The 22,978-nt window shown below is 32.4% G+C and overlaps 1 protein-coding gene and 1 pseudogene across 2 annotated transcripts in view; one reads left to right on the top strand and one right to left on the bottom strand.

Annotated features, from left to right (window-relative positions):
* Positions 1 to 22,978, top strand: part of LOC111155139 (glutamate ionotropic receptor delta type subunit 2) — a 1,452,064-nt gene that overhangs the window by 170,440 nt on the left and 1,258,646 nt on the right. The window lies entirely within an intron of this gene.
* LOC111155154 lies at positions 2,562 to 2,769 on the bottom strand (annotated as a pseudogene).

The following is a 22,978-nucleotide window of genomic DNA, read 5'->3' as shown; positions in this document are numbered from 1 at the left end:
TCTATGTATGGAATCATGCATTATATATTCCATTTTGGTCTTGTTTCTTTAATTCAGCTATAATATTATGGCATCTATATTTAAGTGTTTATGAGTAGTTCATTTTTTATTGCTGAGTAGTATTCCATCATATTAATATACATTGATTTTTTAAAAATCTATTCATATATTGCTGGGCATTTGGGTTGTTTCTAACTTTTAATTATTAGAAATAAAGCTCCTATGAACATTATTAATCAAGTCTTTGGATATATGCTTTTACAAGTTCTGGGTAAAGACTTAGAAGTGGAACAGCTTATATGTTTAACTTTTAAGAAACTGCTGGTTGCTTTCCAAAATTAATTATACAATTTTACTTAGTCACTGGTAGTATATGAGAGCCCCAGTTATTCTACATCTTCAGTAACACTTGGTGTGGTCATTTAAAAAAAAAATAGACATTGAAACATGTACATAGTAGTGTCTCATTGTGGTTTTAATTTGCATTTCCCTAATGACTAACAATGTTGATCAATTTGTCTATTTGATTTGTTCAATCTTGTATCCTAAAATCTGGCAAATGTTTTTTAGTTCTGGTGTCTTTTATGTAGAGTCTGTTGGATTTTCTTCATAGATGACAATCATATCAACTACTGGTAAATCAGATTTTATTTCTTCAATTTTGGATGACATTTTTCTAATTTGTTTGATCAGCTAATATCTCTAGGACAACGTGGAATGGACAAGATGAGAGTGAACATTCTTGGCATGTTCTTGATCTTAACAGTTTTCACCATTAAGTATAATGTTAGCTGTAGATTTTTCATACATGGGTTTTCAGGTTCAGGCATTTTCCTTTTATTTCTAGGCTCCTCAGAATTTTAACCTAGAATTGGTCTGTCATGGTAAATGTTTTATATTAATTGATAGGAATGTGTGTTTTGCTGTTGTTAGTTGACATGCTGTATAATTATCAATAATGTCAGTTTGGATAATAATGATGTTCAAGTCTTTTACATCTTTATTGAATTCCTGTAAATATGTTCTATCAACTATTGTGAGAGAGGTGTTGAAATTTCTTTGTATACTTATGTATTTGTTTTTTTCCCTTTGAAGTCCAGTCTGTTTTTGCTGTGTGTGTTTTTGCTTAGCTATTATTAAACACTTAAACATTTAGAATTGTTTTGTTCTCTTGCATTGCCCCCTTTATCACTGTGAGATGAGCTTCTCTGTATCTGGTCATAATTGTTCACAAAGGGTAATATTCTTTGTTCAGAAATTTACTTTGCCTGATATTACTATACTTAATCCAGTTGTGTTTTGATTAGTGCAAGCACAGTATCAATCTTTTATTATAACATGTTTGTGTTTTTGTGTTTAAAGTGCATGTTTTATAGGCAGCATATATAGTGGGATGTTGCTTTTTAAAAATCTTAATCCAATCTAAATATTTCTGTCTTTTAATTTTGTTAAGATCATTTGTATTTAAGGTGGTTTTGATATGGCTGAACTTAAATCTACCATCTTGCTATTTCTTTTGTTTGTCCTATGCTTTGTTCTCTTGTTTTGCTTCCTTTTCGATTAATTGAGCATTTGTTTTGATTCTCTGTTGCCTTTTGGTTGACTTATTTATTTACTTTGTTGTATTATTTGAGAGATTACTTTAGGATTTATAGTATTCATATTTAACTTAGAGTCTGCTTAGATATTACTTAGATTACTTAGATATTACTTAACTTGGGTATTATACCATTTTAAAATAGTATAGGAATCTGAAATCATTATTCCCCCATTTTTCCTCTCATGGCCTGTGTGTTATTGTTGTCATGTATTTTACTTCTGAATATGTATAAGCCCACACTACCTCATTACTTTTCCCTTTAAATAGTTGTGTTTTAAAGACATTTAATAGGAAAAATACATTTACCCACATAATTTTCATTCCTAAGGCTCTTCATTCACTTGTGCCAGTCCATACTTATATTTGGATCATTCTTTTTATACCTGAAGGTCTGCCTGGTAATTAATTTTTAAATCTTTTGTATGTAATGTCTTCATTTTACTTTTGTTTTTTAATTTTTTTTAAACTAGGTAAAAAATATAATTAGTTGACAGTTTCTTTTTCAGTACTTTAAAAATGTTGATCCATTGTCTTCTGGCTTGTATTGTTTGTGATGATAAATCAGCTGTTCTTTATCTTGTTCCTCTGTATATAATGTTTTTCATTTTTCCCATGTAGCTGTTTTTAAGAGGTTCTCCTTTTTCTTGGTTTTAAGCAATTTGATTATGATGTGCTTTGGTCTGATTCTTTGCATATCTCTTGCACTTGAAGTTTGTTAAGTTTTTGAATCCATGGATTTATAGTTTTCATCAAATTTGGGGGGAAAAGTGAGCCATTATATTTTTCTGCTTCTGTCTTATTTTTTTTATTTTGAAATTATTTTAATTTAGAAATGTAAAACATCTTGGAAGAAAACAAAGAAAGAAAAACACAAAACATATAGGCAAATTTTTATTCCATGAACTTCTCAAATCCTCACTTGTTCACTAATTCCTAAGACGAAAAACTTCTAAAAAGATACTCAGCCACCAACAATGTTATTAGTAGGGATACAGATCAATTTCACATAAAAAAAGTCAAATGAATCCCATTATAGCACATCCTATTGTTGTTGCCTTGGCAATCTTCTGGAATTCTTTTCTGTCAGGTTTAGTACATCTAATAACCAGCTGAATTCAGTCCTTCACAACCTGCCAACTTGGCTCAGTGAATTGCATTACCTGATCCATGATTCCTGCCTGCCAGCTCCTCAAATGCCAGGAATAGCTAGCACTGCTCCTCCCTTCTTTATGGACTCCAAACACACAAGTATAGATTTCTTGGTTTTCCCATGATTTACTAATGCTCTTTTTTGTTGTTGTTGTTGTTATTTTTTCTCTATGTTTTCATTTTGAGTGGTTTCTAAGGCTACTTTTTCAGATTTACTCTTTTGCAAACTGTTCCAAGTACTTACTGCCCTATTAGGAGGTTTTCCATTTTCTTATTAAGAATAGCCAATAGCTTCAGCCTCAAGTAAACCTTAGTGGGGGCACTGGCTGGCCCAGTTGGTTAAGTGGCTGCCTTCAGCTCAGGTCGTGATTACAGGCCCTGGGATAGAGCTCTGCATCGGGCTCCCTGCTCAGCAGGGAGCCTGCTTCTCTCTCTCCCTCTGCCTGCTGCTCTGCTTACTTGCGCTCTCTACCTCTCTGCCAAATTAAAAAATGATAATAATAAAAATAAACCTTAGTAAATAATATGTCTACAACTTTCATGTGTTTCTTTCTCCAGCTTTAGATAGTATACCTACACACATACACTAATGGGTACTCTGTTGACTACATAAGGAGGAGTACTTTGGGAGTATGCTGGACTGTCTAGTCTCCTGTCCTTTACCATGGTCTTAGAAGTGTTCTTTAGGTTGTAAGTCAGAACAATTGTTGGGATCACCTTGTTTGTTTCTTGTCCCTCAGGTATCACTGTCCTATATATCCTGATATCAAAAAATGTAAGAACTATTGTTTCATATATTTTGTTAAGTTTTTAGTTGTTTTGGTGGATTGTTAACTTTGGTGCTGTGACTTATCTTGGCTAGAAGTGAAAGTGCCACACACATATATTTTTTTTAATATTGGTACTTTTTAATCTTCGGAAAATCTTACCTTACTTTTCAAAGCTGTTTCATAAATAGTTATTTCAAGTTCTGGCTATTAATGCTATAGGTACTCATAAAAAATAAATGAACAGTATGGTGCTGTACATTTAAAATATTGTTAGGAGGGTATATCTCATTTGTAAACTCTTCTTATGCATACACACAAAAAAGTGGACCCAGAAATATTTTGGTGGTGATAGAAATATTTATTGACTTCATTGTGGTGGTGATATTATGAGTATATGCATATGTTCAATACCATCAAAATGTATATATTAAATACATAAAATTTTTGTTAACTGTACTTCAATAAAGCTGAAAAAATAATGAATGTATTTTATTGTTTCCTAGAAACTCAGTGATAATTTAACAATTCCATCTTTAAATTTTCTCAAAGATATGGCCTTATGTTTTATTAATTGCATTTAATTCTTTTGTATGATGTTAATATATTAAAATATTTTCTTTAATAAACCATATACTAAAACATATCACTTAAGAATTGATTAGAGGTATATCATTTTTAGAAAAATAAGAGAATGAGACCCACTGTTAATTTTCAAATATATAAAAATGTACTATTTCATACAAATAGGTAACAGACTCATCAAATATATAAAAATGTACTGTTTCAGTAAGAATTCATTAAATATTTGCTTTACTAGCATTATATTGCCCATTGCAGGACATATAAAAGACCTTTTAAAAAGGACATATTTGTTCCAAAAATCTTATAATGATGTTGGAAATATAAGTATCAGATGAAGTTCAAGGAACAGTTGCACCTTATGAGTGAATGATAGCCTAGTTACTGTTAGGGCATTTTAGGATTGCACAGTGATTTGATGTGCTGATAATTTTTTTATTTAAAAGTTTAAAAACTAAGTTAAAGGTAAGTTTTATATTAAAGATAAGCTGTTATTTGAAAAGTTTACAAATATTTTATTATTTAATTATCACAAATCAATGTAGTTGATTCTTATATTATCCCTAGAAGATGAAATTGTGGCACACAGGGGTTATATAATTTGTCTATTGCAATATAACTAGTAAAATTTTATAATATATTGAAATAAAACTCATTATATGCTTACATATCCTTAATGCCTCATTACTTTAGTTTCCATTCTTGTTCACTGGTTAGAAATGATGAAAATAATAAAACATATTAATGGCTAATACATATATATATATATATATATATATATATATATATCAGAACCTGTTAATATTCTAACCATTATGTAGAAGAAAAATATTTGATACAGTTTTCTAAATATGGTATTTAAAGTTGTACTTTTTTTTACAGTCTTTTTTTTAAATTTATTGAGGTAAAGTGTCATACAGTATTATATTAGTTTCAGGCATACAACATAGTGATTTGACATTTTGTCCCACATTAGAAAATATTCACCATGATAGATCCAGTTACCATCTGCCACCTGTTACCACTGTTATTGACCATATTCCCCATGCTGTACAGTACATCTGCATGACTTATTTATTTTATAACAGAAAGTTCCTACTTCTTAATTACCTTCACCCATTTCTACCCCTACCCCTGACAACCATCATATCCATAAGTCTGGATTTTGTTTTGTTTGTTTTGTTTTTTTAACCTCACACATAGGTGAAATCATGATGTATTTGTCTTCCTCTGTCTGACTTATGTCACTTAGTGTGGTACCCTCAGAATTCATCTATGTTATTGCAGATGGCAAAATATCATTCTTTTTTTAGTGCTGAGGGGTATTCCATGTGTGTGTGCATGCATGCATATACACACAACATTTTCTTCATCTACCCATCCAACAATGGATGCTGATGTTTCCATGTCTTCCCTATTGTAAATAGTGCTGCAGTGAATATAAGTGCATATATCTTTTCAAATTAGTGTTTTTGTTTTCCTTGGATAGGTACCCAGTAATGGAATTACTAGATCATATGGTAGTTTTATTTTTTAACTATTGAGAAGCCTCCATACTGCTTTCCATATTGGCTGCACCAATTTAGATTCCCACCAGTTGTTCATGAAGCTTACCTTTTTTCACATTTTCACCAACACTTTTGATTTTTCATCTTTGTAATAATAGCTGTTCTGACAGGTGTGAGGTGATATCTCATTATGGATTTGATTTACATTTCCCTGATAATTTGTGATGCTGCCCATGTTTTCATGTGCCTGTTGGACATCCATATGTCTTTGAAAAGATGTCTATTTAGACCCTCTACCCATTTGTAACCAGATTTTTTTTTGTTACTGAGTTGTATAAGTTCTTTATGTATGTTGGATATTAACCCCTTATCAGATATGATTTTCAATTATCTTCTCCCATTCAGTAGGTTGCACTATTTAATTTTGTTGTTGATTTCCTTCACCATGCAGGAGCTTTTTAGTTTAATGTGGTACCATTTGTTAATTTTGTTTGTGTTTCTCTTGGCTTTGGTGACAGGTCAAAAAAGAGTATTGCTAGGATTGATGTCAATCCTACCTATATTTTCTTCTAGGAGTTTTAGGTCTTTAATCCACATTAGTTTATTTTTGTATATAATGTCAGATAATGTTCTAGTGTCATTCTTTTGCATGTAGTTGTGAGTACCATTTATTGAAGAGATTGCTCTTTTCCCATTGTGTATTCTTGCCTATTTTGTCATAGACTAATTGACCCTATATCAGTGGGTTTATTTCTGTGCTTTTTATTCTATTTATCTGTGTGTCTATTTCTGTTCTTATGCCAGTATCATACTGCTTTGATTATGTTTTTAGTATAGTTTGAAATCAAGAATCATGATGCCTCCAGCATTGTTCTTTTGTCACAAGATTGTTTTGGGTTATTTGGGGTCTTTTGTGGTTCTATAAAAATTTTAGAATTATTGCTTTAGTTCTATGAAAAAGTGTTACTGGAATTTTTGATAGGGATTTCACTGAAGCTGTAGATTGCTATGGGTAGTGTAGAAATTTTTACAATACTAATTATTCCAGCTCATGATCATGGTACATCTTTCCATTTATTTGTGTCTTCAGTTTCTTTCATCAGTGTCAATGTTTTCATTATACAGTTCTTTTACTTCTGGTTAAATTTATTCCTAGGTATTTTATTCTTTTTGATTTAATTGTACATGTTATTTTTTCTTTATTTGTGTTTCTGCCACTTCATTATCAATGTATAGAAATGGAACAGATTTTTGTATATTAATTTTATAATTTGCAACTTAACTGAATTCATTTATTATTACAATGGTGGAGTATTTGTGTTTTTCTATATATCGTATAATCCATCAGCAGATAGCGACAATTTTATTTATTTATTTTAGTTTTTCTTTTTCTTTTTATTTTCTTCCTTTCTGCCTTTTATTTCTCTTTTTTCTTGCTTAATTGCTGTGGTGGGGACTTCCAACACTGTGTTGAACAAAAGTGGAGAAAGCACACATCCCTGTCTTGTTCTTGATCTTAGAAAAGCTTTCAGCTATACTGTTGAATAAGATATTAACTGTGGATTGCCATATATGGCCTTTATGCTGTTAAGTACATTACCTCTCTACTACTTTGTTGAGAGTTTTTTCATAAATTGATGTTGAATTTTTTCAAGAGCTTTTTTGCATCTATTGAGAAGATTATGTGATTATTATCCTTCACTTTGTCAGTGTGATATGTCATGTTGATTGATTTGTAGATGTTGAAGCATCCTTGCATCTCTGGAATAAATCCCTTGATCATAACATGTGATTCTTTTAATATGTTTCTTTATTTACTTTGCTATCATTTTGTTGATAAATTGAAGATTTTGAGAAGGATAGGTATTATATCTTCTTTGTTTGGTAGAATTCACCTGTGAATCCATAACCTCCTAGACTTTTGTTTGTTGGGAAGTTTTTTATTCCTGATTCAATCTCGTTACTAGTAATTGGTCTATCAGATTTTCTGTTTCTTCATGATTCAGTCTTGGAAGATTGTAAACTTTTAAGAATATACTGATTTCTTCTAGGTTGTCCAGTTTCTTGGCATGTAATTGTTCATAAACTATTGTCATAGTTTTATAACCCTTTGTATTTCTGTGATGTCAGTTGTAACTTCTCATTCATATCTGATTTTATTTGAGCTTCTCTCTGTTGTTCTTGGTGAGTCTAACTAAAGCTTTGCCAATTTTTATCTTTTAGAAGAATCGGTTGTTAATTTTATTTATCTTAATAATTGTCTTTTTAGTCTCTATTTTATTTATTTCCATTCAGATTAAAACTGTATTCTTAAAAAGATTATATATGTGTGTGTTATAAATTATATAAAAATATATATTTATATATGTCATATGATCATTTTACCTATTGTCACAATATATAGCCAAATATGGTTATTTAAAATTTGCTATTGTGAAATAATGTAATTTTAAAAACACATCAACAAAGTTCCTTTATTAATGAAAATTGCTTTTTGGTACCCAATTTATAAGGCTAATCAAGTTGATGTAATATATAATTTGTAAGGTCATCCAAACTATTACTATATGAAATGCAATCATTTTAAAATGTCTCAGATGAGTGACGGGGGAATCTACAAATACAGAGATGGCTAAACTATTCAGTTTGTCTGAGAGAGACAGAGACAGGGAAAGATTGATTGTGTGGTTATGTTTATAATTGTTAGATATGTAAAGATGTACTTAAATTTTTTAAACTTGGAAGAATAGTTCTGTTAAGAGGCAGCAACTCTGGCCTGGAAAAATTCTAACATTTAAAAAAAAAAACCTGTAGGGGTGCCTGGGTGGCTCAGTGGTTAAAGCCTCTGCCCTCAGCTCAGGTCATGATCTCAGGGTCCTGGGATGGAGTCCTGCATCGGGCTCTCTGCTCAGCGGGGAGCCTGCCTCCTCCTCTCTCTCTGCCTGCCTCTCTGCCTACTCGTGATCTGTCTGTCAAAAAAAAAAAAAAAAAATCTTAAAAAAAAACAAACAAACCTGTAAATGTTATACTTTGTTGATACAACACTTACTTTCTCATATGCAAGACACTTAAGGTGTCTGTGGTTAACTCATCCTCGTATCACTGAAAGAGTAGTAATCTGAATCTAATATCAAGTTATTTAGTTTAAAATAAAAGGACAGACACATCTTTGCAGTTTAAAGATACAGTTTCCAATGACCCAGTTTTTGGCATATTACTGTCATGGTTCACTCTAGGTTTCTAAATACTGTTTCTGTGCTTATTGAGCCAGAGACAGCATGCTCAATTGTGTCAGTTTATACTTGAATACCTTTAATATGTGAATTCATGCATTCTACTCACCATTTATCACCCTAGCCCTCTAGGGTGATACACAAATGTACTGTGGATTTTCTTTAAGTGTCATAAATACCCTGGCCTATATTTTGGTTTTAATATAATTTCTAATTTTAAAAAAGATAAATACCTTAAAATTCATGTCTGAAAACAACTTATTATTTTAAAATAAAACTTGAATCCATTTAAAAATTTGTGTAGATATATATCACAATATATATTGTAAATTGAAAAAATATATATATACACGCACAAACATACATACATATATACATGCCATAAATTTGTTTTTGGCATAAGCGTTACATCAGTTAAAAATACCAGTCCTGAAAAATAGTACATGCTTAGGAAATACCTGTTGACTTAATAATTGCATAAGTAAATGAAGAAACTACCTGTAAAATTCATCAAAATAACATTTAAAAAATTAATTGCATATCATCCAATATCATAGCTATGATATTGTTCTCTATATTATTTCTATTACAATATCTTTGTTTTTCTTTACGATTGAGGTTTCATTTTTCCAGTTTCTTTTTCCTGTGGTGTTCACCCTCTTCTTTCCTGCCCAAGCTAAATGTATAGTTGAATTCTAAAATTTAAATTTGAAGTATAGCACCATGAAACTTTTTAGTTTGACTGTTTGGGAGGAGTCAGTGTAGAAATTCCTTCAGATTTTCAGATTTTGCATGTTTCCTTGACGGTCACTTGGAACAAGTTCTTTTAGGATATGAGTTGCCAAAGGGAAAGTATGGAAATAATTTTGATGAGCAAGCTATGATTGTATTTCTACAATATTCCTAAGTAGATGGCTTGCTTTGGACACATTTTTAGTATCTCTTTTTTTAACCATTTTTGTCACTCTCAGAGTCGTCTTCCCATTCTTATAGACATTTTTCTCCTTCTTTTCCCCCACTATCCATTCATTGCTCCAAATTTGATCTCAATTTTCTGTCCTCTTTTCCCTAATTGATAGAGTGATAGTGATAATTCTGAATGGGAGAACTCATACGAGTGCTTTGTAGGGACAAAATTCTAATTTTCAAGACCCATAAACGACATCTCAAAGACAAACCAAGATTTACCAAATTCCGTTGTTGAATTGACTTGCTTAAGAGTGCATCACATTGTCAAAATGTCGTAAAGGAAGATAGATATCTCATATGAACCAGTTGAAAAGACAAGAGAATTCAGATCTATGGTTATTGATCGATTTTTACTAAAGAAATGTGCTGATTTCAAGGGAAATGTAATGAAGGAAAATATACCACCTGGTGTGTGATTATGATACTGGATTAATAGACTTCTTTGCAAGTTAGAGGAAGAATTTTATGATTGATAAGAAGTAAGGAAGTTAGGGCACCTGAGTGGCTCAGTTGTTAAGTGTCTGCCTTCGGCTTAGATCATGATCCCAGGGTCCTGAGATCGAGGTCTGCATTAGGCTCCCTGCTCAGCAGGAAGCCTGCTTCTCCCTTTCCCCCTCCCTTTGCTTGTATTCCCTTTCTCACTGTCTCTGTCAAATAAATAAATAAAATCTTAAAAAAAAAGAGGTAAGGAAGTTACATAGGCCCTTTTCTGAGCTAATGTGGATTTAGTTTACTGTAGTCCAGGTGCAATTTTTAATTGAATTTGATCTTTCTATTAACAATTGGAGTTATGTGGTGAATAAATGTCTGAGTTATGCAAATAAAGTTTAAAAATTTTCTTAAAAGATTATATTTATTTATTTGACACACACAGAGAGAGAGAGACAGCAAAATAGAGAACACAAGCAGGGGGAGTGGGAGAGTGAGAAGCAAACTTCTCACCAAGCAGGGAGCCAGAAGCAGGGCTCTATCCTAGGAGATCATGACTTGAGCTGAAGGCACACACTTAATGACTGAGCCACCCAGGTACCCCTAAAAATGTTTTTTATTTGCAGTGTTTTGCAGTATTAGTCAATCAAAAATGTATATTGAGCATTAATAATAACTGAGGTATTATGCTATTTAATGAACACATAAACAGTATAAAATGGATACTGTGATGTTCCTCATTTTATATATGGGAAAATTGGAGCACAGATATATTCATTAATTTGTCCTAAGTTCACACAGAAAAGTAGGACCAGTTTTTGGAAAAAAAAAAAAAAAGATGATATGGCTAATAAAATGTGTTACTTTCATAAGGAATACTTTTCAGACCATTTTCTGTTTTATGACCCTCTGTTGTCTTCTACATGGTGGTATTTATGTAGCTGAAATCATAGACAGGTTTTGCTAAGACAGTAACCCCACCATGTTGTTGCTTTCTTTTTTTAAAAATTTAGATTAATTTAGTTTTTTTTTCAGTGATCCATAATTCATTGTTTATGCACCACACCCAGTGCTCCATGCAATATGTGCCCTCTTTAATAGTCAAACGTGGTGGATAAGTCAGATCTTTGGCTATGTTATCTTGTGTAAACCTCACTTAGCAGTATATATTTTTTTCATTTATCCTAATTTTTTTTCTGTAATAGCTATTGTCTTCAGACCTTTTCTAATTTTAATTGTTGAATGATAACATAGGTGAATTGACCAATAGGAACAAAATGTATTAGGTAAAAAATGAGAAGTACAAATTAATCAGTTCAGAGGACAGAGAGTGCTGTAGGCTACAGTAGACTGGAAATCTGTTAGGAGGTGAAGCTTGATCTGGACTTTGAAGACTATAGAGAAGGAGAAGCATATTTTGTTAGGATAAGTTATTACACTTTTAAGATAATATAAATATTAATCTGATTTATTAATTCAGTTTTAAGAGTAATCAATAGGAATCTGATTCTTTTCTTAACTTTGTTATTAGTCCTGGCTTAAAATTTTCCATTAAATATTGAGTCTTATTATTATTACAATTATTTTGAGTCATATTTTTCCTTCTGCTTAATTTTATTAGTTTTCCAATAGCAAATAATAATAATTTTGTAAAAAATTAATGTATTCTCTAAGTTTCACTAAAATGTAAGTTTAATATTATTAATTTGTTAGTGTAAAAGAAAAACAGATCATCAGAATCCATAAGGCAGATGGAATAGGAGTGGAATGGGGAAGCTTCTTTTTTTGTCATCTTTGTTGAAATGTCTTTGATAATTAAAAGTTGTATATAGTTAAGGTGTATAACTTGATATTTTGATATATATGCTGTACGCATTGTGAAATCACCACCACAATCAAACTAATTAGCATATTTGTCACCTCCACATAGTTATCATTTTGTGTGTGTATGTTGAGAAGATTTGTTAAGATCTATCCTCTTCACAAATTTCAAGAATACAATACAATACTCTTAATTATCTTCACCATGCTGTATATTAGATCTCTAGAACTTACTGATCTTGTGTAACTGAAACTTTGTACTGTTTGCCCAGAATCTCCAATTTTCCCCTCTTCACCCTTGTCAATCACCATCCTACTCTCTGTTTCTATGAATTTGACTATTTTAGATTCCACGTATAAATGAGGTCATGCAGTGTTTCTACTTTTATGTTGTTTATTCAGTTAACACAATGTCCTCTAGCTACATCCATGTTGTCACAATGGCAGGATTTTGTTCTTCTTAATGATTGAGTAATATTTTTGATGTGCATCTTTATCCATGCATCTGTCAAAGGACATTTACGTTGTTTGTATATCTGGACTACTGTAAATAGTGCTTCAATGAGCATGGGAGTGAAGATATCTCTTTGCAGTACTAATTTCAGATCCTTTGGATATATACTCAGAAGTGGGACTGCTGCATCATATGGTAGTTCCATTGTTAATTTCTTGAAGAACTTCTATATTGTTTTTATAATGGCCATACTAACTTATGTTTCCACCAGCAAAGGTTCTCTTTTGTCTACATCTTTGCTAACACTTGCTCTCTCTCTCTCTCTCTCTCTTTTTTTTAATAATAGGGATCTTGACAGATGTGAGATAATATCTCATTGTGGTTTTAATTTCCATAATGACTAGTGACATTGCACACTTTTTCATATACCTGTTAGCCATTTAAAGTTCTTCTGTTTGAGAGGTGCCTATTTAGAGTTTTTGCCCACTTTTTAATTGGGTTATTTATTTTTTGGGTATTGAGTTCTGAGTTCTTCATATATTTTTAATATTAACCCCATATCAGATACATTGTTCAAAAAATATTTATTTTTTCCATTTTGTAAGTTCCCTTTCATTTTGTTAATTGTTTCCTTTGCTGTTTCTTATATCTTCCTATAACTTCTTCTTATGTAATTTACTTGTCTTGCTTAAAGTGAATGTCCTTGTTTATGATAATAACAAATATCAAATTTTATTTTACATAAGTTTGTATGACATTAGTTAATAGTTTTCTCATGTCAATATTGGTTACAATATCCAAAAACATTTCCACATTTTCTTCTCTAAACGGAAACATTGTCTAACTATTGGTAAGACTCATTATTAACAGCACCAAGAATATTGGAAAGTATATTTTCTTGACATAGTACCTATGTTAGTTTCCTGTGACTGCCATAACAAATAACCTCAAATGTACTGGCTTATAACAACATAAGTTTATTCTTTCACAATGTTGAAGGCTGGGAGTCCTAAACCCAACTCTCTAGGAGGGTTGTGTTCTTTCCGTAGATTCTTGGAGGAAACTGCCTCTTCTAGCTTCTCTTGGCTATCCTGGTATTACTTGACTGTGATTGCCTCTCTCTGAGCTCTGTCTCTGTGGTCATATTGCCTCCTCTTCTTCTGTCTATCTCAAATCTCTCTCTGATTTTCAATTATAAGGACATTTACTGTAGGATTTAAGATCCACTTGGATAATTAAGGGCAATCTCTTTAGCTCTCCCAAGATTCTTTACTTAATTATACCTGTAAAACTCTTTTTCTAAATAAGATAACACCCACAAGTTACAGAGAATAAATATAGATATAGCATCACTCAATGCACTACAATCCCCCTTTCCTTCTTCTGAGCTTTCCTCAAATCTCATATTTTGATACCTAACTATGCTTACAACCCCCTAGCTAACTGTGCTCCCCCTCTTACCCCAGTGTAGCACTTAGGAAATTTGTGACTCTTTATTACAAAAATTTACTAATTTTAAAGACTTCTCATCTTATTATTCCTGTTTAGTAGATAATTCTCTGAAGTCCTTATGCTCCATATGCTGACAAGGTTGGTAAAGTTGACTGGTGTAAGTACAACAGAATTATTTTTCCATGCACAGTTAAAGTTCTGAAGTCAGCAGGATGGGCTAAATATGTAAGCAACACAAACATGGAGAACAGAATTAATGCAGCCGTTACTAGATAAGTATACAGAGTTTTTGGATTAGTGAACTCAAAAGTCTTGAGAAAGCTGTTTACAGTCTTTCATTTTATACTTTATATATCTTTACACTCTTCTTTTTTTTTCTATGTGATATTTTTTATACTTTTCTGATGTAGAGGAGCATTACACTTTGTTCTGGGCTAATTATGTAAAGAACTGATAAAGGTATCTTGTGATCAATTGCTCTAAGGTGGGTGCTTGTTTAACATAGTGATAATAGAGAATGGACATGAATTATAAACAATAATTAAATTATTCTCATATTCTTATACTGTCTTCCAGACCTGGACGCATACTGTTGAATTGGTGAAAGGGGAATAAGAATATAATTTTACTCCCTTTAATTATGTTACCTGTTCTAGATAGCACAATAGTTTTACACAGATTAACATTCCTTTAAGACAAGAGAGAAATTCAGGTCAGAAAAAGAGGTTTATGTTTGGTCTTTGTTTAATATTGTCAACCTAGAGCCTCTTCTCAAATCATATCCCTGGGAAGATATAATCATCCAATTCTGTTTTATCCTGGACCTTCCTCTGGCTAAGAAGCTCCAAGGATGCACGAGACAAGAATCATAGTGGAAGAGAATATTTGCTAATTCACTTGCATCCAATACTCATGACTTGATAAATTTAAATGTTTATTATTAATATGACTTCCTAAGTTCTATGTTGTATCATTACTTTTGAAAATTTTTTTTAAGTTTTAAATTGTGAAATCTATGAGATACTAGTTAGCAAAATGTGCTGCACTGTGGATTGTGTCTTATGTGGAATGATTTGACAAAACATACTAGACACATCTACATATATTTTTTGCTTACCTAATGTAGGCAGTCACAAACACAACCTTATACCAAAGAATTTTATTTTTATATAAGATGTCAGCTAATTTTTTGAGTTAAATTTCCTCTTTTCAAGTGATGTAGGCACATTTTTTTTGTTTATTTTGTCATGACTTAGTCAATATTTATGTTGAGGGGAGGCAGTAAGACTCTCCTTGCCAAATAAATATTGCTAGACTATCAAAACTAGAATAAATCTTGTATACGGGTCACCAACTACCAAATACAAGGAACAGTCTGATTTCTGAATGAGGTTAACAACTTGGGGTCAGATGTCTTGAGAATGGGATCTGGGGGAAGCAGATATGAGAAGTATGAATTATTTTGCCAAACTGAAGTCAAAATAATGAAAATCATATTTGACATATTTGGGGGAGTGCTTTAGGATCCTATAGGGACAGGGAGACAACCAAACAATAGAAAACGAAACAAAACAAAACAAAATAAAACAAACAAACAAAAAAACCATTTAGGATGTTTAGTAGCAGAGTGTCCCTAATTGGGATCACACCTGATACTGCAAAGCTAAGCAAATTAGCTCAAATACTTTTGAAGAATTCTAAGAAATGGGAAAACTGTATATGAGAATGTATAATTGCTAACCCTTAATAAACTTTGGTCAAACTCTCTGATTTGCTATGTGAGGGAAGATTAAACTATGCAAATGATGAAGCAAGATTTTCTCCATATACACTGACTAATAAAAACTTACTATTTCCAAATTTGTTTTGTTTTTATTGTTATAATAGAATAAGATAAATCTATGATAGGAGAAGGAAAATTTCCATAAGGGTAGAGAAAATTTTAACTAACCATAATTGCTAAAGCCAGTGTTTTGATTCATTTTTAATTATTTTAACTGTTATTTATCAGTCCTTATTATGTGCTGGATATTGGTCTAAGTGCTTTACACATATTTTTCTCCATTCAATCCACGCAATGGCCTGCTGAGTTAGGTACCATTATTTGTTCCATTGTAGAGATTAATCCAAGATACAGAGGGTTTTAGTAACTTCCACAAAGTCACAAAGATACTAACTGGCACAACTGGGATTAGAAATCCCCAAGAAGATCTAGAATTGGATATTGAAGCAGTACTTCCATAGGCAAAGCACTGAGATGCCTTCTATAAACTATATAATGTTTCATTCATTCACCTGAGAAAGCTTAGTAATTAGAAAAAAAAGTATGGATAAAATATAATTTTGGATACCCAGAAGCTCCAGAAATAGTATATTTTATTATATACTACATAAGAGAGAAATAAAATATTATAGGAATTCCGGATACTAAAAAACCACTTCCATGTGGAATGTTCAGAGAAGACATCTGGAAAAATTAAAGGTTCCAAATATATCCTGTATAATGAGTGTTTAAAAAGTTAGAGAGAAATTCAGTTTTAGGCAAAGTCAGAGAACAGAACAAATCTGGTTGAATGAGGCATAACGTGACATAGATTAGAAAAGCACATTAGGGGGTGCCTGGGTGGCTCAGTGGGTTAAAAAGCATCTGCCTTCAGCTCAGGTCATGATCCCAGGGTCCTGGATCTAGCCTGGCATTGGGCTCTCTGCTCAGCAGGGAGTCTGCTTCCTGTCCTCTCTCTCTGCTTGCCTCTCTGCCTAGTTGTGATCTCTGTCAAATAAATAAATAAAATCTTTAAAAAAATTAAAAAGAAAAACCACATTAGAATAGGAATGGAGAACCTAAGATTCAAGCCACAAATTTCCAGACTTAGTTTAGTAGGTATTGAGATAGTAGGATGAAACAAAGAGCACCATATAAATAAGCAGAGTAGTGGTTAGGTTTATGAACTTTGGAGTCACATAGCTTTGATCGAGATTTCATCTCTGCTACCTCTTAGCTGTGATTTTAGTTAAGCCATCTAATATTATTTTGCCTTCTGTTTCTTTATTTTTTTTAATATTTTATTTATCTGACAGAGAGAAATCACAACTAGGCAGAGAGGAAGGAGGCTCCCCGCAGAGCAGAGAGCCCGATGCGGGGCTCCATCCCAGTACCCCAAGATCATGACCTGAGCCGAAGGCAGAGGCCCCAACACACTGAGCCACCCAGGCGCCCTGCCCTCTGTTTCTTATATGTAAATTCAGATTAATGAAAACATTTGCTTCATTTATTATCTGGATTACATAGAAAACTTCATGTGGAAGTCTAAGCACAGTGTATGTCTTAAATTGAGGAATTACCTGTTCATTAAATAAACAGTTATTGAAGGTCTTTTATAAGCACATCATTGCATATTACTAATTTTATTGTTACCATTACTGTTTTTATTTGATATAGCTAATAATTTGAGGAAATCCATGGCAAAGATATATAGGGTAGATGAAAAAGCGGGGAGATAGAAGGTGAAGAAACCAATTAGAAAATAATTTCAGGGGTACAGAAGGGGATAAGGAAGCCTAAAAGTGGAATATGATAGTGGGGAAAAATAAGGAATTGATGGGAATATTCAAATATTTATAATTGAACACATTTTATTTACATATTTTATTCATTATTTATAATATATTTACTTCCAGAGGAGATAAAAACATGACTTACAACAATTAGTAAGAGAGGAAAAATGTTTACAAAAGTATTTGTAATGAAAAAGCATGAAGAAATGCTCAAGATTTTTGAGCCTCAAACTTTACATACATGTCAGTGTATCATGTCTACGGTACTAATTTTACCTGTTGTGTGTGTTTGACCCAAGTAATAGTATATAATAACTTTCTAAAATTTTCTGGGCCTGAAGACACGATTTGAAATTGCAGGGAAAATGAGTGTAGTGAAAACTGATGATGTTAATACAGAGTAGTTAATAATAGTGGTGGAAGCTGTGAAATAACTAAGAAGACTTTGCTAATGAGATCTCATTAACACCCACATTGATTTGACTCACTTGTATTCCATACATATACACTTGACTCTACAAAAGATAAGCTGGTCAATTTGACAACCCAAATATTATATAATGCTGTTAATGAAAACACTAACCTTAAAAATGTTTATTTTTAATCATTAAAAAACTAAACTCTGTGGACAGAATCAAATCACCTTTATCAACCTAGTAATACATTTTATTTGTAGTAAATTTTATGTCTTGCTGTTGGGTATACAGCACACACACAAAAAAAGAAAAGAAAAGAAATGTACATCTCTCATAAGTCTCATATTTTATATAAATTGAATTTTTTTACATTTTTTTATGTACTCCTTGTGATAGGAAATATAATGGATCTTGCAGCTTTAAGACATTATTTCAATTTGATTTTAAAAATCAGATTTATATTTATGTTTGAGGTTTATGAAGTACCTTATCAATTTCTCTCCTCCCTTTCCTTACATATACATATATTTACACACACATATACAGACTGTTACCAAAAGGTTAATATAAAAGGAATAACAAGGACAATAATCTTTGACAAGAATGAAAAAGAAAATATGCTAACTTAATGAGTTAATATAGTTGATGATTTAAGTTAGTGTAGCATTATAAATCTTATTAGAGCAAAGACAACAAAAGAAAACAGGAAAGGAGAATATTACATATATATTAGAAATTCAAGTTTCTTGGTATATGGAATCTTTCCTACTTAAAAAGGGAAATCTCACATGGGAATATTATAAGACATACTGTGTGTTGGGGCACCTGGGTGGCTCAGTCAGTTAAGCGGCTGCCTTCGGCTCAGGTCATGGTCCTGGAGTCCTGGGATCAAGCCCCGCATCGGGCTCCCCGCTCAGCGGGAAGCCTGCTTCTCCCTCTCCCTCTCCCTGTGCAGTGTTCTCTGTAAAATAAATAAATAAAATTAAAAAAAAAAAAGACATACTGTGTGTGATATGATTGACAATATCTTGACTACAAAATATACCAAACACAGAAGAAGAATTCGTGTGGATTTTTTTTTTTTTTTTTTTTTTTTTTTTGGCGGGGAATGGGGTGGGGAGGCAGGGACTAACCAAACTAGACTGTAAAAGAATAGTAATCAGCTAAGCTCTTAATACTTGAATAGATTTTTTTTATTGTGGTAAGAAACAACATGAGATCTTCTCTTACCACATTTTAAGTGTACAGTACAATGTTGTTAACTATAAAAAGCATGTTGTAAAGCAGAAATCTAAAACATTTTCATTTCACATGGTTGAAACTTTCCTAACATTGATAAGCAGCTCTCTATTTCTCTGTCTCTCTGGTCCCTGGAAAGAACCATTCTACTTTCTGCTTTGATGAGTTTGACTACTTTAGCTGCTGTATGTGGAGTCACCGAATTTTCCTTCTATGATTGATTTATTTCATTTCTCCTGATATCCTCAAGGTTTATCCATATTGTAACATGGGAGAGGATTATTACTTTTTATGGTTGAATAATATTCGATTGTATGTATACAGAATATTTTCTTTATCCATTCATCTGTCGAGGGACATTTAGGTTGTTTGTGTTTCTTAGCTATTGTAAATAATGCTGCAGTGAACATGGGAGTGCAGAAATTGCTTTCAGTTCTTTTGAGCCTATATCCAGAAGTGAGATTGCTGGATCATAAAATAGTTCTACTTTAAATTTTCTGAGGATACTTCATAATGTTTTACATAGGGCCTGCACAATTTTACACTCCTACTAACAGTATACAAGGGATGTGAATCATCTACATCCTAGCTAATATTTGCTGCTTTCTGTTTGTTTGTTTTTATAATACCCATCCTAACAGGTGTAAAGTGATATATCATTTTGGTTTTGATTTGCATTTCCCTGGTGATTATATCCCTATCAATGTCCATGACATTTATTACAGAAACAGAAAAAAGAAATTCTAAAATTCTTATGGAACCACAAAAGACTTAAAATAGTCAAAACCATCCTGAGAAGAAAGAACAAGGTAGAAGCCTTGTAGTTTCTGATTTTAAAAAACATATTACAAAGTGGGATGGGTGGTGGTATGATAGGACAGTTGATTAGGGAATGTTTTTCCCTGAGGTCAGCCAGTTCTCATGAGAGGCCGTTAATCAGTTTTCCGCATGGCAGTGTTAAAAGGTAGGTGAAGGCCTGGAAAGGGATAGAAAACTGATGAAAGTCTTGTCAAGTTAACAGGCCTTTTGTTCAGATTGCTCAGTGGGGACAAACAGTTCGAGTAATCACTTAGGAGAATTTACAAAATGAGAATTTGGGTAGTTTTTTTGGTCAGTGTTTGTTATAAGTAAAACAGGGATTACTTGTGAGTCTTATCTAAGTTACATAATGAAGGGGTTGTTCTTTGCAGTTAGCTATTTTGGAGAACACAAAAGGGGTGGGAAATTTCTTGATTGGTGCTGATTTTACCAGGATTCTGGTAAAATTTGACACTGTCACTGCCAAGTGGAACTTTGCTGGCAAGTGCTGCAAATACCCCTGTCTGGTGAGCTTGCAGAGAGACTGATGTTAGATGGGTTAGTTTCTTACTAACTTCTGCGCAGAAGACCACAGTGAGTCTGTGCCATAGCCTCACTTCAGCTCTTGGTTTAGATTGTCTTCTTCTCAGCAAGAGTGCTTCAGCCATAGTGAATTTCAAGTCAGGTCTGTGAATTCTCAGTGGAGCATACACACCAGGAAGAAAATGAAGGGTGCAGACCAGAAGAGCTGGCTGGGTGATTATACTTATTTACTTCCTTAATTCATCACAACAAAAATGATGGTGCTGGAGCACCTTGTACTGTGACCTTTCTCAAAGTCTGAGTTTTGGGTGGTGAACAGCTTTTTTTTTTTTTTTTTTTAATTCTATTTTTCCTCAGTTTTATTGAGATGTAACATTGTATTAGTTTAAGGTACAACATAATGATTTGATGTATGTACATATTGTGAAATGATTAGCACAATAAGTTCAGTTAACATCACAGTTATTTTTAAAATGGTTTTTGTTCTACATATTATTTAATACATTGAAATACATCAGAAACTATTAGATCCATCAAAAGCATATTTGGACTTTCAGTAGTTTTTCAGTTTCAATTTTGTTTTTTTTTATTTTTGTTTTTGTTTTTTATTAACATATAATGTATTATTTGTTTCAGGGGTATAGGACTGTGATTCATCAGTCTTACACAATTCAGTGCTCACCACAGCACACAGCCTCCCCAATGTCCATCACCCAGCCACCCCACCCTACCACTCCCCTCCCTTCCAGCAACCCTCAGTTGGTTTCCTGAGATTAAGAGTCTTTTATGGTTTGTCTCCCTCTCTGGTTTCATCTTTTTTCATTTTCCCCTCCCTTCCCCTATGATCCTCTGTCTTGTTTCTCAAATTCTTCATATCAGTGAGATCCTATCATAATTGTCTTTCTCTGATTGATTTATTCTGTTTAGCATAAGTCTCAATTTTGTAAAAAAAAGTCTTTCTCAAAATTCATCGTCCATTTTGATTGACACAGATGAGTATTTTCATGTAAAACTAAAAACTATAAATCAAATCATTATTGGAAGAATGGCATTTTTTAAAAATTAAACACTGATGAAATAATACATTGAATTTGCTCCTCATTGAAGGTAAATGTTTTCCCTTGAAGTAAAAGATGAATGTCCATCTATTAAATTTATTCAAATTTTAAAGTTGAAGATATCTTAGTGTTCAAAACAATACAGCTGAAAGAAATCTTCCTTAGAATTAGTTATGGTGTCATTATTTTCTTTTATAATTTATTTGTGGTCTTGCTGAAGAAGAATTTCATCTTGGCGTGAAGAATTCTGATGCTCACATATTACAATAACAGATCATGTCATTAAAGTTTTTTGACTCTATGTTCTCTTTCCAGTTTAAATTGATGAGATAACAAATATATGGAAATTTATTCTGCCTGTTTGTAGCCTTCATCATATACAAAGTTAAAAGATGCATTTGGATGGTGTGGGTTGGAGAGGATGGCAGGTGATCAGAATTAATTAGGAATGCACACACAGGAATAGAGTTAGAAGTACAAATTACAAGTATCTTCATTGGTGGTTTATGAAAAATGGAATGCCAGATTTCTTTAGTGCTTATAATTTCTGTTCAGTTTATGAGCCATTATACAGTATTCTGATCTGATAAATTTTTAGTGGATTTATCTTAAGGCTTTATTAAGCTGAATAACAAATGGGGATATGCTTTATTTGAGATGGACAGTGTACTGAAGCCAGTAGGTTTCCAAGATGATTTAGAAGCTGGATAACTATTTCACTGGTTTATTGTGTTCACCTCCATTAAAGAAAATTACTATGCCCTATTGAAAACGTAGTGTAGATAATTGCTATAGCACATGAAATTTGATTCTGAATTCCCAATATGAAACCCTATCTTGGAACAAGTCCATGTTAGCATGAGATTGGTGGGAAATATCATAGGCGGTAGTAACTCTAAAGTCTTTAAAAAAGTATTTTGGTACCCTGATGCCATTTTGATTATTCTCAAATTACCAGTATTAATCTTAAAATATCTAGAAAGAATGTAGTCAAAATACCAATGAATGATTTCTATTTGCCATAATTAATCATAAATGCCCACAACGAGTAACAAATCCATGCAGTTGAACTATAAAATCTAATATCCTATCTAAAAGTAAAAGCAAAACTGATTAGAATGGACTAAGAAAAATATCTGGAGTAGCAGTTAATCAGCTAGTATAGTCATTTTATATTTTGTCTTTTGCTTACTTATCTTAGAAGCAACTTATAGGCAGACTTTAGGTTATGCACATGCCTGCATCTCAGGTACCTTGCTTTTTTCCCTGATATATTAGCTTAATAAATATTTGATGAACCACTGTTTCTGAAAGTAATCAATGGTTGGCTGAAACATTTATTTGTGAATGTCTTGAAAGGGACTTGTGAGTGAAAGGTCTACTACATGCATTGTTGTGTATCTTG

This window comes from Enhydra lutris, unplaced genomic scaffold, assembly GCF_002288905.1.
Source record: "Enhydra lutris kenyoni isolate GAN:26980312 unplaced genomic scaffold, ASM228890v2 scaffoldscaffold3, whole genome shotgun sequence".
NCBI lineage: Eukaryota > Metazoa > Chordata > Mammalia > Carnivora > Mustelidae > Enhydra > Enhydra lutris.
Note: the sequence above shows the minus strand (reverse complement) of the source record. Positions and strands in the feature narration are given on the sequence as shown.